Source organism: Scyliorhinus torazame, chromosome 7 (genome assembly GCF_047496885.1).
Source record: "Scyliorhinus torazame isolate Kashiwa2021f chromosome 7, sScyTor2.1, whole genome shotgun sequence".
NCBI lineage: Eukaryota > Metazoa > Chordata > Chondrichthyes > Carcharhiniformes > Scyliorhinidae > Scyliorhinus > Scyliorhinus torazame.
The window spans coordinates 88188549-88202916 of NC_092713.1; the positions used below are offsets into that span (position 1 = coordinate 88188549).

The window sequence follows — 14368 nt, forward strand, 5'->3', positions numbered from 1 at the left end:
AGCTGGTGAGAAGGCAGGCTGTACATCAGCAAGGTGCAGTACAGCATAATATATCCAGTACGGCATAGTATATCCAGCTTAATTGAGGGTGACCTACAAATCCAAGGACTTTTATTTTGGGACGGCAGAAGCAACAGAAGAGTTTGCAAAGGCACAAGGACTGTGGCAGAATTGAGAAATGTCCGTGTACCGATGTAGCCTCATGTAACTTTATTTTTTCACTGCGTGTTGGTGTATGTACTAAATGAGTTGACACTGTATATATTTGGACAAGGGAAGAGATGGGACTTTCATTTGAAATGATGGTTCTTCGGGGCTTGGGTGTGTATGTGGGGGTTGTGTGCTAAAGGAGATTTCTTGGTTTTCCAGGGACCGGGCAAGGGGGAAGGAGACTCGTGTGGATGCCTCCACGCTGGCCGGTTTAAGCTGGCCAGTGAACGGGAGTGAGGTGGGGGCAGGGGCTGCGGCCATCGGAGCCTGGTAGAACAGGTTTTGGTGAGTCTAGCCGTGGTGAAAGGTTGGGGGAAGGAACCGAGGCTGGGGGAGGTGTTTACAAGAGTAAGAGGAGGGGAGGAGCCTGGTGTGGGGGGATGTCATTCACGGTACTCTTTCATGGATTGGATGGCATTGAATATTAGAGGGTGGAGGTTGGGAGGGTGGACTGTAGATGTCAATGGTGACCATAGGCGATTCCTGATTCCGTTTTCCTTTCTTTTTTCAACATTGGGAGGGCTTGTTTTATTTGATGCTTATATTGTCAGGTGGGCCGTTGTTTGGGAGGATGGGATCGTCGTTGTTGATAAGGGGATTGGCTCAACATAGATCGGAGTATTTCCGACTATATAGGGGAACAAGACAGGGATGCCCGCTGTCTCCATTGTTGTTCGCGTTGGCAATTAAACCTCTGGCCATGGCGTTGAGAGACTCCAGGAAATGGAGAGGGATGATTAGAGGGGGAGAAGAACACCGAGTCTCGTTATACGCGAATGACCTATTGTTATACGTGTCGGACCCAGCGGGGGGGGGGGGGTGATAGAGGTTATGCAAATTTTGAGGGGGTTCGGGGATTTCTCGGGGTATAGGCTAAACATGGGAAAGAGTGAATTATTTGTGATACATCCAGGGGACCAGAGTAGAGAGATAGAAGGCTTGCCTCTAAGGAAAGTGGAAAGAAACTTCCGATACCTGGGGATTCAGATCGCTAGGAGCTGGGGAACCTTGCACAGACTTAATCTGCCACGGCTGGTAGAACAAATGGAGGAGGACTTCAAGAGGTGGGACATGCAGCCTCTATCGCTGGTGGGCAGGGTGCAAGCAATTAAGATGATGGTCCTCCCGAGGTTCTTATTTGTATTTCAATGTCTCCCTATACTAATCACCAAGACCTTTTTTAATAAAATAGACAGGAGCATCACGAGCTTCGTGTGGGCAGGGAAAGTTCCCAGAGTAAGGAGGGGGTTCCTTCAGCGTAGTAGGGACAGAGGAGGATTGGCACTACCGAACTTGGGCGATTACTATTGGGCTGCCAATGTGGCAATGATACGTAAATGGATGATGGAGGGTGAGGGAGCGGCGTGGAAAAGACTGGAGAGAAAGTCCTGTAAAGGGACGAGTTTAGAGGCGCTGGTGACGGCGCCGCTACCGATCTCACCTAAAAAGTTTACCACGAACCCGGGTGTGGCGGCAACATTGAATATCTGGGGACAGTGGAGGCGACAGAGAGGGGTGCGGGGAGCCCTGGTGGGGTCCCCAGTCAGGAACAACCATAGGTTCGCCCCAGGAAGAATGGATGGAGGATTTCAGAGCTGGTACCAGTTGGGAATTAGGAGGGTGGGAGATTTATTTATAGATGGGACTTTTGCGAGCTTGGGAGCATTGGAGGAAAAGTATAAGTTGCCCCGGGGAAATTTCTTGAGATATATGCAGGTGAGGGCGTTTACTAGACAACAGGTGAGGGAATTTCCGTTGCTCCCGACACAGGGGATACAGGACAGGGTGCTTTCAGGGGTGTGGGTCGGAGAGGGCAAGGTGTCAGAGATTTACCGAGAGATGAGGGAAGAGGGGGAGGAGTCGGTGGGCGAACTAAAAGGAAAGTGGGAAGAAGAACTAGGGGAGGAGATAGAGGAGGGTATGTGGGCTGATGCCCTAAGCAGGGTAAATTCCTCTTCCTCATGCGCCAGGCTTAGCCTGATTCAATTTAAGGTGCTACATAGAGCACACATAACGGGAGCAAGATTGAGCAGGTTCTTTGGAGTGGAGGACAAATGTGGGAGGTATGGCGGGAGCCCGGCAAACCACGCACATATGTTTTGGGCATGCCCGGCACTGGAAGGGTATTGGAAGGGAGTGATGGGAGTGATTTCGCGGGTGGTGAAGGCCCGGGTCAAACCAGGCTGGGGGTTAGCTCTATTTGGAGTTGCGGAAGAGCCGAGAGTGCAGGAGGCGAAAGAGGCCGACGTTGTGGCCTTTGCGTCCCTAGTAGCCCGGCGCAGGATCCTACTCATGTGGAAAGAGGCGAAACCCCCCGGACTGGAGGCCTGGGTAAATGATATGGCGGGGTTCATTAAACTGGAGCAGATAAAGTTTGCCCTGAGAGGATCGGCTCAAGGGTTCACCAGGCGGTGGCAGCCATTTCTCGACTACCTAGGGGAACGTTAGAGGGAAGACAGATGACCAGCAGCAGCAACCCGGGAGGGGGGGGGGGGGGGGGGGGTTAGTTTAGTTTAGGTCAAAGATAAAGGGGTTTTGTTACTTGTGTATTGTTAAAAATTTCTGTATTGTTATTGTTGCGTTTGCTTTGTAAGAGGGGAAAAATTGTTGTTTGGGAAAAAAAATTCAATAAAACATATTTTTAAAAAAAAGATAAGGGGATTGGCATTGTATTCGTTACCGTTTACTGTTTGTTGGTGGGGTGTAAATTCTGAAGAAAATGTGAAAATGGAGAATAAAAATTTTTATTTTAAAAAAATAAAATAAAAATCACTCACTTAAGATTAATTAATATTTCCCGTAATATTGACACACTATAGTTTCCCATGTGCTTTCTCATGGTCTAAACATTTGCGTCATGACTAGTCTCTAGCCTTACTATGCTACTAGATTGTTGCAATTCTGCTGAATGTGCCTTCATATTGTTTCTTTAGGTAAGGCTTATACAGTAATTCCTTCGAAACATTGTTAGTATCTGCAGACATGACATTAAAAGGTTCAATCGTTCACTCATTTTTTTATAAGCTGATTATACTTTTGCATACTTAGAATTTTTTTTAAAGAATCATTTTATTCTCCAGTATATGTTGAATTGATTTCTTAAAGGACCCCAAATAATTGGTAATTCCAATATGCACAATATACGTGTAGATCTGGCAACCGTTATAATTTTGAAATAGTAGGTGATTTGCTGCTTCTGTAGCATCTACAGCTTACTGCATATACTGGTTTGCATTATATTTTCATTAATGGCAGTTCTTTACTTTAGGCACTAGTAGACGATATAGCGGTTGATCGTAAGTATGCGGACACTCATTCCCAAGAACTATTAGCGGAGAGCAGAAAACTGCAGATGCAGTTTGATCTGATCACTACACAGGCCAGTATGACAGCTAAAGGGGCTATTTACGAATATGGGGAGAAGGCAAGTCGGCTCCTGGCATATCAACTGAGGAACAGGAGGCTGAGGGAGATTGCCCAGATTGGGGGGGGGGGGGGGGGGGGGCTGGTCTCTGGTCAAGGGAAGGTAAATGAGCTCTTTAAGATCTATTCCAAAATTTATGCAGGTCGGCCCGTCCATGAGATGGAGAAGATATGGTGCAATTCTTGGGTGACTTGGAGTTTCCCAAGGTGGAGAAGGAATTACTAGAAACGCCACTGGAGTTGGGTGAGATCAAGCAGGCAATGAAACAGTTGCAGATGGAGTAAGATGTTAAGAAAAGAAGGGGTGAACTGATTCACGACCAAAAATGCCATCCATGCAGCGAGGCAAAGGACATGGCTGAGATGCTAAGTGAGCATTTTGCATCTTTCTTTACCAAGGAAGAGGATGCTATGAATACCATAGTAAAAGAGGAGATAGTTGAGATGCTAGATGGGCTAAAAATTGATAGTATGGAGATACAAGAAAGGCTGGCTGTACTTAAAAGTTGGTAAGTCACGAGGACCTGATGTGCATCAGGGAAACTGAGGGAAGTAAGGGTGAGAATTGAAGAGGTATTGTCAATAATCTTCTCATCCTCTTAGGATACAAGGAGGATTCCAGAGGTCTGGAGAATTAGACAAGTTTTCACCCTTTTTTGAAAAAGATAAATCTAACAATTACAGTCCAGTCAGAGGTGAGGTGTGAGTGACTGCCCTTGACATCAAGCCAGCATTTGACCGAGGGTGGCATCAAGAAACCCGAGCAAAACTGGAGTCAATGGGAATCAGAAGGAAACCCCTTCACTGGTTGGAGTCATACCTAGCACAAAGGAAGATGGTTGTGGTTGTTGGAGGTCAATCATCTCAGCCCCATGACATTGTTGCAGGAGTTCCTCAAGGTAGTGTTCTCAGCCCAACCTTCAGCTGTTTCATCAATGACCTTCCTTCCAACATAAGGTCAGATTAGAGATGTTCAGTGATAATTCCACCATGTTCAGCACCATTCCTGACTCCTCAGACACTGAAGCAGTCCGTGAAGCAAGACCTGGACAATATCCAGACTTGGGCTCACAAGTGGTAAGCAACATTCGCATCACACAAGTGCCAGGCAATGACCATCTCCAATAATAGAGAATCAAACTATCGCCCTTGACATTCCATCACATTACCATCACGGAATCTCCACGATTAACATCCTGAGGATTACCATTTACAAGAAACTGAACTAGCCATATAAATACTGTGGCTACAAGAACAGGTCAGAGGCTAGGAATCCTCCAGCGAGTAACTCGCCTCCTGACTCCCTAAAACCTGGCCACCACCTTACAAGGCACAAGTTAGAATTGTGATGGAATACTCTCCACTTGTCTGGATGAGGGCAGCGCTCGAGACCACCCAGGACAAAGCAGCCCGCTTGATTGGCACCCATCCACAAACATTCAATCCCTCCATCACAGCCAAATTTGATACAATTTTGAGCCAAAATCGCTTCAGACAGATACATTTGTTTGTGCTTATTGCAGAAAGGACGATTCAACATGGTGGAATTTATGGAACTAGAAAAGAATACCCTAAATTCAAAACTACTTATTTCAAGTTCTGTTGAATCGATTCTGAAGCATTAAATTCCCATTGTGTTAGATCGTGGTCAATTTTAGCACAGGCCGACGTCAGATTTTTAGGAGTTGTTGGTCCTAATGAAGATTGATCCATAGAGCCAAATGGATCCAGGAGTCCTAGAATTTATAATGCACAAGAAGGCCATTCAGCCCATCGAGTCTGCACCGGCCCTTGGAAAGAGCATCCTACTTAAGCACTCTCCTCCACCCTATACCAGTAACCCCATCTAACCTTTGTTTGGACACTAAGGTGCAATTTAACATGGCCAATCCACCTAACCTGCACATCTTTGGACTGTGGGAGGAAATCGGAGCACCAGGAGGAAACCCACACAGACACTGGAAGAAAGTGCAAACTCCACACAGTCACACGAGGCCGGAATTGAATCTGGGACCCTGGAGCTGTAAGGCAGCAATGCTAACACATGGAAATGTATGAGTAAATAGAAATTTGGCCTAGTCAAACAAAAATGGTTATTTGGATTAAAATGCACTATAATTTAAAATTTTGATCATATATTGCGTCTTTAATCATACCCAGTTTTCTTTGAAAATTATTGCAGATTTCAAGTTTTTCATCAACAGTGATACCATTTGAAATTAAGTTAGGTGTACAAACAGTACAGTAATTTAATACTGAAATGTATTGAGATTTCGGTGAACAGAAAAGCAATCCAGCTCAAGTTACTTGATTCTTGGCTGGTGAACCATTGATGGATCTAAAGTTTGCACTAGAATAAGAACTGCCAGTTGTTGTCATCATCATTCGGACAATTCTCATCCACTTCAATGGCAACTATCTGGGGATGAGTTCATTACATGTCTTCCAGTTAGGCTTTTTTGGTTGGACAGTCCAAAAAGTGCCTGCCAATGCACTTTGGAAGACAATACCTCCACCTCATTGAATTATTGTTCTGTTGGTTGTGCGAAGGGGTGTTTGAGATGAGGATGTAATTTTCCTTTCACATCTACAGCAAAACAGCATTTTTCTTCAATACTATAATAATCTTTATTGTCACAAGTAGGCTTACATTAACACTGCAATGAAGTTACCGTGAAAAGCCCCTGGTAGCCACATTTCGGAGCCTGTTCGGGTACATAGAGGGAGAATTCAGATTGTCCCGATTACCTAACAGCACGTCTTTCGGGACTTGTGGGAGGAAACTGGAGCACCCAGAGGAAACCCACGCAGACGCAGGACGCCACACAGACAGTGACCCAAGCTGGGAATCGAACCTGGGACCCTGACTCTGTGAATCAACAGTGCTAACCACTGTGCTACCGTGCCATCCATTATACCTGAATAGACAAAGTCAAAAGCGAAATCTATTTTGGCTTCCCTAACAGCTTGCCTTTAAAATAATTAAACTCATACTCATATGCACTTTTAACTGGTGCCACAATCACTCCTTTTTATATAGGTTAAGGTGCTGCTGAGAAGGTAATTGGGTATCCATGCAAACCCCAAAATGGACCAGGGATCAGACCTGGGATGTTTGAGTAGTATGCTTTATTACCACACCACTTTCAGTATTTATCCAATGTGCTGGTTATTTGTCTGATTTAATTCTGTAACTAATTCAGTTGGAATTTCCCATCATGAACTTTATTCTTCTTAGGCAGCCCCTCTGGGTAGAGGATGACTTGCTTCCACGCCAGCTCAATGGATCTGAGATAGCTGAAATGTCCAATATGCAGTCTGCAGACCTTGCCATGTAGGCAGGTTATGCTTGAATGGTTGGGTACATGAAGTGCATGGAGATTTGTGCACTCTCTCCAATGCCTTCACTCAGCCTCTGAATGATCCTACCAAAGTGTCTGAATGTGTTTAGTGTCTTCCTGAATGAACCATCTCCATTTTGGTTGATCACAGCCAGGGGCTCCCATGTATTTTCACAGTAACTTCATTGCAGTGTTAATGTAAGCCTACTTTTGACAATAAAGATAATTATTATTAATGTGTTTGATATCTTTTGGGATACTTTTAGGGTACCACTGAAGCATTTCTACTGTTCTCCTCGGGAGTCTGCTGTTGCACCCAAGTCCCAAGTAGAATAATTCGTTCAGGAGTCTGGTGTCAGACATATGAACAACATGTTCTGCCCAGCAGAGTTGGTTTTGAGTAATTAGCACCTTGATCCTGGCAATGTTGGCTTGGGAGAGGATGCTGCTGTGTATCCCCTTTCTTCCCACTGCTTTGAGGTGTCCTAACCTCAGAAGCACATGGGAGTTCAGAGATCACTGCTGAAAAAAGTATAGCCTATGAACTGTGTGGAAAGTGTATGTATGTGAATAGTAAATGAGCATAGGATTGGGATCTGCCTTGATGACCCTTTTCATCGGAAGACAGCTGATAGTATTCCATCACACTCCTGACTTGGGCTTTGCAGATGGTGGGGAGGCTTTGGGGAGTCAGGAGGTGAGTTACTTGCCTCAGGATTCCTAACCTCTGACCTGGTCTTGTGGCCACAGTATTTATATGGCTAGTCCAGTTCAATTTCTGGTCAATGGTAACCTCCGGGATGTTGACAGAATGCAACAAGGTAGAATGGAAAGTTGTGTCTTTGCCTGCATCCTGATGAATTAAATAGTTCTTCGTGGTTATTAAGTGATTAGGATGGGCTGTCCATAGATTGTACTGATTAAGACAAGGATAGCCAAATGCTGCTATCATGCTGTTTGTGTATTCTGATGTATGAGAAATAAAAGCCCTATTTACTATGGAAGACAATACAATATCTGTTCCAACAGTGTGAAAATTACACACTAATTCCTCATTATTGGCATTACTTTAAACTGTTGAGGAAAGAACATATAATTGAAGTTCAGAAGAAAGGCTTGCTTTTAAAAAAGAACAGCTGGGTTAATAAGCAGCCCTGCTGCTTCCTTTGTAAAGTGATGTGTTGCGCATGATGAGATCAGAGGTGGCCATACAGCAGGAGTCAGATGATATAACCTGAGAATATATAATTGATCTTCGAGCTAATTAAGTTGAGAGCAGACGATGCTTGAAAATAAAGAGTGGGAGATTCACTTCCTTTCTCTGACAAAGTACTTGCAGGTCTGACCTGGAGCAAGCAGGCATCCAGTGGAATTCAGTGCATGTTCACAGCTTTCTACTATCACCTTTAGTAATGAACATTCGATCCTACGTTGTGAGGTATTTGGCATTCAAAGGCTAAGACCTTACAACTAATTAAAACAGTTTTATTTTTCTCTCATTGGAAGCTAGTGTAGATTTTGATCAAAGTAGGCTGCCAGTTATGTTGAAAGAAGCAACAGAACTGTGTGATGATGAGCCTTTCATGTGCTAACTGTGATAGCATTGATACTTGCTGGGATTCAAAAGCATGGAGCGTCACTTAGGCTATTTATGCTGCCAGTGCAAACTGGTTCATCAGGCAGGCAGCAATATCATTTGCTTGTAAAAGCAAACAGACTGAAACAAGCAAAATAGTGAAGACACAGTCAAAATTATCGAGTTATAGGATGGGTTTTATTGCCTAAAATGACACTTTGACATATTTTGTTGCTTGAGAGGTGGGTAATAATACAGGATTCTTTTTCTTAATTCCCACTTTGTGTGTAACCGAATTTAGTCAGGTTCTCAGTAGAAGTAAGATCACAAGGTAAATATAAGTAAGGGAATCAATTCAGCTTACCTTGGCTCATCCATCCAGAATAGAAAGAAAATTGGATATGATCATCTAACTGTATCCTGAAGGAATGGTCTGCTACTTATGGTAATGGAGATTCGCTGCATGAAAAAGTTCTTCCACCAGTGTTTGCCCATGTCTTCTTGCTCTGGTGCATTGACTTATACTTCTACATTTTGAGGAATTAAAAATTTGAGGAGTAAAATGAGGATTGGGTGGGGTTCAAAGATTATATCAGCTATTGTTATTCTTTTCAATCTCCTACTGACTAATTTCACAGCAGAAATGGCAAAAAGCAGAGAAAATAAATTGCCTGCCCGAAAATCTCAATTTAATCAAGATCTGGTGTGCAATTCTGGAAAATTTAACTTTGGATGGATAGGAGGAAAAAGCAAAAGGCACAGATTTATAACTAATCAAACTTAAATATAAATAAATTCAAGTTGAAGGGGAGAATTACAATAAAACCAGACAAGAAAAGCAACAGCAGTGCAATTAAGATAAAGTTTGAAAACTGTTGGATAAATTCAGTAATCTTTTGCTTTTATCAACAGTGATTTATTTGTATAGTGACTTCAACAAGATAAAACATCCCAAGCATTACAGCGAACACCAAACAAAATTTGACAAGCCACAGAAAAAAATTACCGAGGCATATGATTGGGGGCTTGGTCAAAGAAGTATATTTTAAGGACAGTCTTAAAGAAGAAGAGAGGTATAGGGAGGGAATTCAAGAGCTTGGGGTCCAGGCCGCTGCTGAAGGCACAACTGCCAATGGTGGAGCTATTAAAGTTGACAATGCTTGTGTTCCTTGCCTTGCCCTATCCAGGTGGCTTCGATGTGTAGTGTTGATCAGAGAACAATGAGTCTTGTAGACCAACAAAATTATTTTATTAAACAATACTAACTGGATTTGACACTTATCCCTAAGAGACAAACAGTTGATTGATCACACAAACTGTACTCATCTACATCTAACTCACAACAGATTAAACTACTCTTACTCTCACTATCTTCAGTCTTCCTAGCCAGCTCCTGCTCCGACCACCTACTTCAACCTTCTATCCCACAAGGCTCAGTGTTATTCCTTACATACTTCTAGGATTAGCTCCCTCCAATGGTTGTCTGTATACATTTCATTAACCCTTACATTGCCTTCATGTATGATAATACCACAGTGCTCAAGGCAAGAATTGGAGGGTCGGGTCTAGCTTGAAAAGAACATGACCAAAGATGGGGCTTACAATACTAGTGCCAATTTTGCATTGCAAGGTGCAATTGAGTTTGACTTCCCATCAATGTGTGGTTAGGTTGAATTTACACTTTCTGGAACCTTGATTTTTAAAAAAAATTTAGAATACCCAATTATTTTTCTTCCAATTAAGGGACAATTTAGCGTGGTCAATCCACCGAGCCTGCACATCTTTGGGCTGTGGGGGTGAGACCCACGCAAACACGGGGAGAATGTGCAAACTCCACACAGATAGTGACCCGGAACCTCGATCGAACATGGATCCTCAGCGCCATGAGTTAGCAGTGCTAACCACTGCGCCGCCGTGCTGCCCCTTCTAACCTTTATGACAAACATTTCTCTAAGGATTGATAAAACAAGGGGAATTTGATTTTTGAAATTAAAACAAAATGCTGGAAATACTCAGCAGGTCATGCAGCATCTGTGGCGAGAGAAACCATGTTTCAAATCAGTCTTTCAGTCAGATTTGAATTTGGTTTGAAAGATAAATGAAAAAATGCTTTATTATATCTACTTGCACTTTTGTGTGCACAGCATGTACTGAAACAGTCCATGCTAATATGCAGCAAGACCTGGACAGCATTCAGGCTTGGGCTGATAAGTGGTAAATATTTGTGCCAGACAATGCCAATCTCCAACAAGAGAGAATCCAATCATCACCCCTTGACATTCAATAGCATTACCATTGTTGAATTCCTCACTATCAATATCCTGGAGGGTTGCAATTGACCAGAAACCAAACTGGACCAGCCATTTAAATACTCTGGCTGCAAGAGCAGGTGAGAGGCTGGGAATTCTGCAGTGAATATGGAGTGAGTGACTTGCCCCCCCCCAAAAGCCTGTCCACCATTTACAATCATAGAATCCCTCCAGTTCAGAAGAAGACCATTCGGCCCATCGAGTCTGCATTGCCCCTCCGAAAGAGCACCCCACTCCCTCGTCCTATCCCTGAAACCCCACTTACCCGTTGGAAACTAAGGGACAGTTACGCATGGCCAATCCACCTAAACTGCCCCTTTGGACAGCGGGAGTAAACCGGAGTAACCAGATGAAATCCACGCAAACACATGGAGAAAGTGCTAACTCTACTCTCAATTACCCAAGGTCGGAATCGAACCTGTGATGCAGCAGTGCTAACCACTTGTACAAGGTACAAGTCGTGAGTGTGATGGAAATACTCCCATTTGCCTGGATGAGTGTAGCTCCCATCAATTCTCAAGAAGCTCAACACAATCCAGGACAAAGCCCACTTGATTGGTACTCCAACTACCACCTCCAGCATCTAATCCCTTTACCACCAATACACAGTGGCAGCAATGTGTACCAGTTACAAGATGTACTGTAGAAACACACAGCTCCATCGACAGCACCTTCAAATCCTATGACCTCTACCACCTAGAAGGACAAAGGCAGCAAATGTTTGGGAACACAATCTCTTGCAAAATCCTCTGCAGCCACGTACCAATCCTGACTTGGGATTATATCGCCATTCCTTCACTGATGGGTCTAAATCCTGGAACTCCCTCCCTAATAGAACTGTGGGTCTACCTACAGTACATGGACTGCAGTGATTCAGGAAAGCAGCTCACCGACACCTTCTCCAGGACAATTGAGGGTGGGTGGGCTATAAGAATGCTGGCCTAGTAGTGACGTCCATGTCCCTTGCACATACGAACTCGGAACAAGAGGAAGCAACTTAGTCCTTTGCGGCTGTTCTGTCATTCAATAAGACCATGGCTGATCTGACCTTAATCTCCCACCCCCTTTCTTATGAAGAATCAAGCTACCTCTGCCTTGAGAACATTGAGATTCTGCTTCCACTGTTTTTTGAGAAAGTGAGTTCCAAAGACACACTACCCTTCGAGAAAAATAATTATTCTCATCTGTGGAAGTAGTTGAGTCGGAAACATTAGGGACCTTCAAGCAGCTGTTGGATAGGTACATGGATTACGGGAAAATGATATAGTGTAGATTTATTTGTTCTTAAGGGCAGCACGGTAGCATTGTGGATAGCACAATTGCTTCATAGATCCATGGTCCCAGGTTCGATTCCGGCTTGGGTCATTGTCTGCGGAGTCTGCACGTCCTCCCCGTGTCTGCGTGGGTTTCCTCCGGGTGCTCAGGTTTCGTCCCACAGTCCAAAGATGTGCGGGTTAGGTGAATTGGCCAATGATAAATTGCCCTTAATGTCCAAATTGCCCTTGGTGTTGGGTGGAGGTGTTGAGTTTGGGTAGGGTGCTCTTTCCAAGAGCTGGTGCAGACTCAAAGGGCCGAATGGCCTCCTTCTGCACTGTAAATTCAATGATAATCTATGATTAATCTAGGACAAAGGTTCGGCACAACATCGTGGGCCGAAGGGCCTGTTCTGTGCTGTATTTTCTATGTTCTATGTTCTGTCTTAAATGGACGACCCTCATTTGTAACCAGAGATTCCTAGACTTAGATGCTCCTGCTGTAGCAAGAGGGCAATAATTGTGCGTTTTCTTCAGTTGCAATTTGCTTTGGGTCCTATTTTTTTATCTTAGCCTTGTTTCTTTTTACAGATGTAATGAAGTAAAACCTGCTTTTTAGAACACTTGCACCACTTTAACTGTAGAAGCAGAAATATTTTCCATGCAAAATAGATTCAATTATAGTGCTTAAGTTGTCTTTTTCTGTTGAATGAACATATCCAGCTGTAATTTTACTGCCAGTTAATCTGATAACAAGATAATTAAATAACATCCGAATACACAACTATGTGGTTTTGACTGAAACATCGAAAGAGGAATCCCACAAGTACTTTAAGAGATGTAAACCTAAAAATTTACCCTGAAATGGACTGAATAAAGTATACTGCGGAGTCCATTCCATTTGTGATTTTAGAGTACAATGGATGTTTTAATCATGGACTTTCAGAAGGTCTTCAGTAAGGAATCACGCAAAAGATTTGTGACAAAGGTCAAAGCATGTGGAGTTTGGGGCTAGGTAACAAAACCGATTGCAAAGGCTGCTAAATGAAAGATAGGAGAAAAGGATGTTTTTTAGACAGGCAGAAAATGGGAAGTGGCATCATACAAGGATTCACATTTGGATCATCATTGCTTACCATGTACATAGATATGTTCAGAAATTGGAGATCTGTTGTCAAATTTTGTACATGATACTAAATTGACAGTGGGAGGTTGCTAATAATGTGGCTGACTAAATCAAAATACAGGTCTGGCAGTTGTTACAATCCCTGTAGAAACAGATCATTTTTAATACATATGAATTTCAAAGAAACCCACACCACAAAATTGTACAACATCTCAGATTTGAAGACCTTTACTGTAACAAACTAAAATCAACCATGACTAAACAATACATTAAATTACAGAAAAACTGTTCCCCAGTAATTTAGCACAACCCGAAAACTCATCCCACATTCCACATTTATACATGACACTCTCAGCAGAAGTGAAGTCTTGTGTTTAAAGTGCCAAGCTTTTCTCAACTTTACAGGATATCTTCTCCTTGCTCCACCAGGGTGAATTTTCATTGTCCTTTTAAACAAAGTACCCTTCGTTCAATTTTCGGAACATATGTAAATGGACTTCCAGTAACAAGGCACCCTCTGGTGACTCCTTGGCCTTAAACTGTTTTCTTCAAACAGAGTTTCCGTCCTCATCAGGGATCTGCTTGGTGGTTAACTCAAAAATAATCCTTTTTCTTCTGCCTGAAATAGCATCTGTTAAGCATTTGAGAAAGCATAATTTGCATGGGTTTTAGAATTGAGAATGTGCATCCACCCAGAAATATTGAGCAACCTTCGGACTTTATTCTCTACAAACGAGAACACTAAGAAGATCGCATAGAGGCCCTTGAGGTTATGTTTGGTCTGGATAAGGTACATGTAGGAAAACTGTTTCCACTTGTGGGTGAGTCCAGAGCAAAGGGCTATAGGTTTACAACCATGGCCGACAGGTCAAATAAAGAATTGAAAGAATTTATATAGCGGTGATGCATCGAGTAGTGGAAGCAGATAGCATTTAAGGGGAAAACTTAATGCAAACCTGAGGAAAGGAGTGGAGGGATATGAGGGCATGAATGGAAGAGGAAATCAGATTATGTATCAACACTGGCATGGATCGGGTGGATAGAATGGCCCGTTTCTGCTGTAGATTCTGTGTAATCTTTCCCTACAAGTATGCAGACATGAGTTATGAATGATTTTTAATAATGCTGTT

General features: G+C 43.2%; 1 protein-coding gene across 3 annotated transcripts in view; it reads left to right on the forward strand.

The window, feature by feature from the left end:
- The window catches only part of efcab14 (EF-hand calcium binding domain 14), a 140167-nt gene that overhangs the window by 108563 nt on the left and 17236 nt on the right, over positions 1-14368 (forward strand). The window lies entirely within an intron of this gene.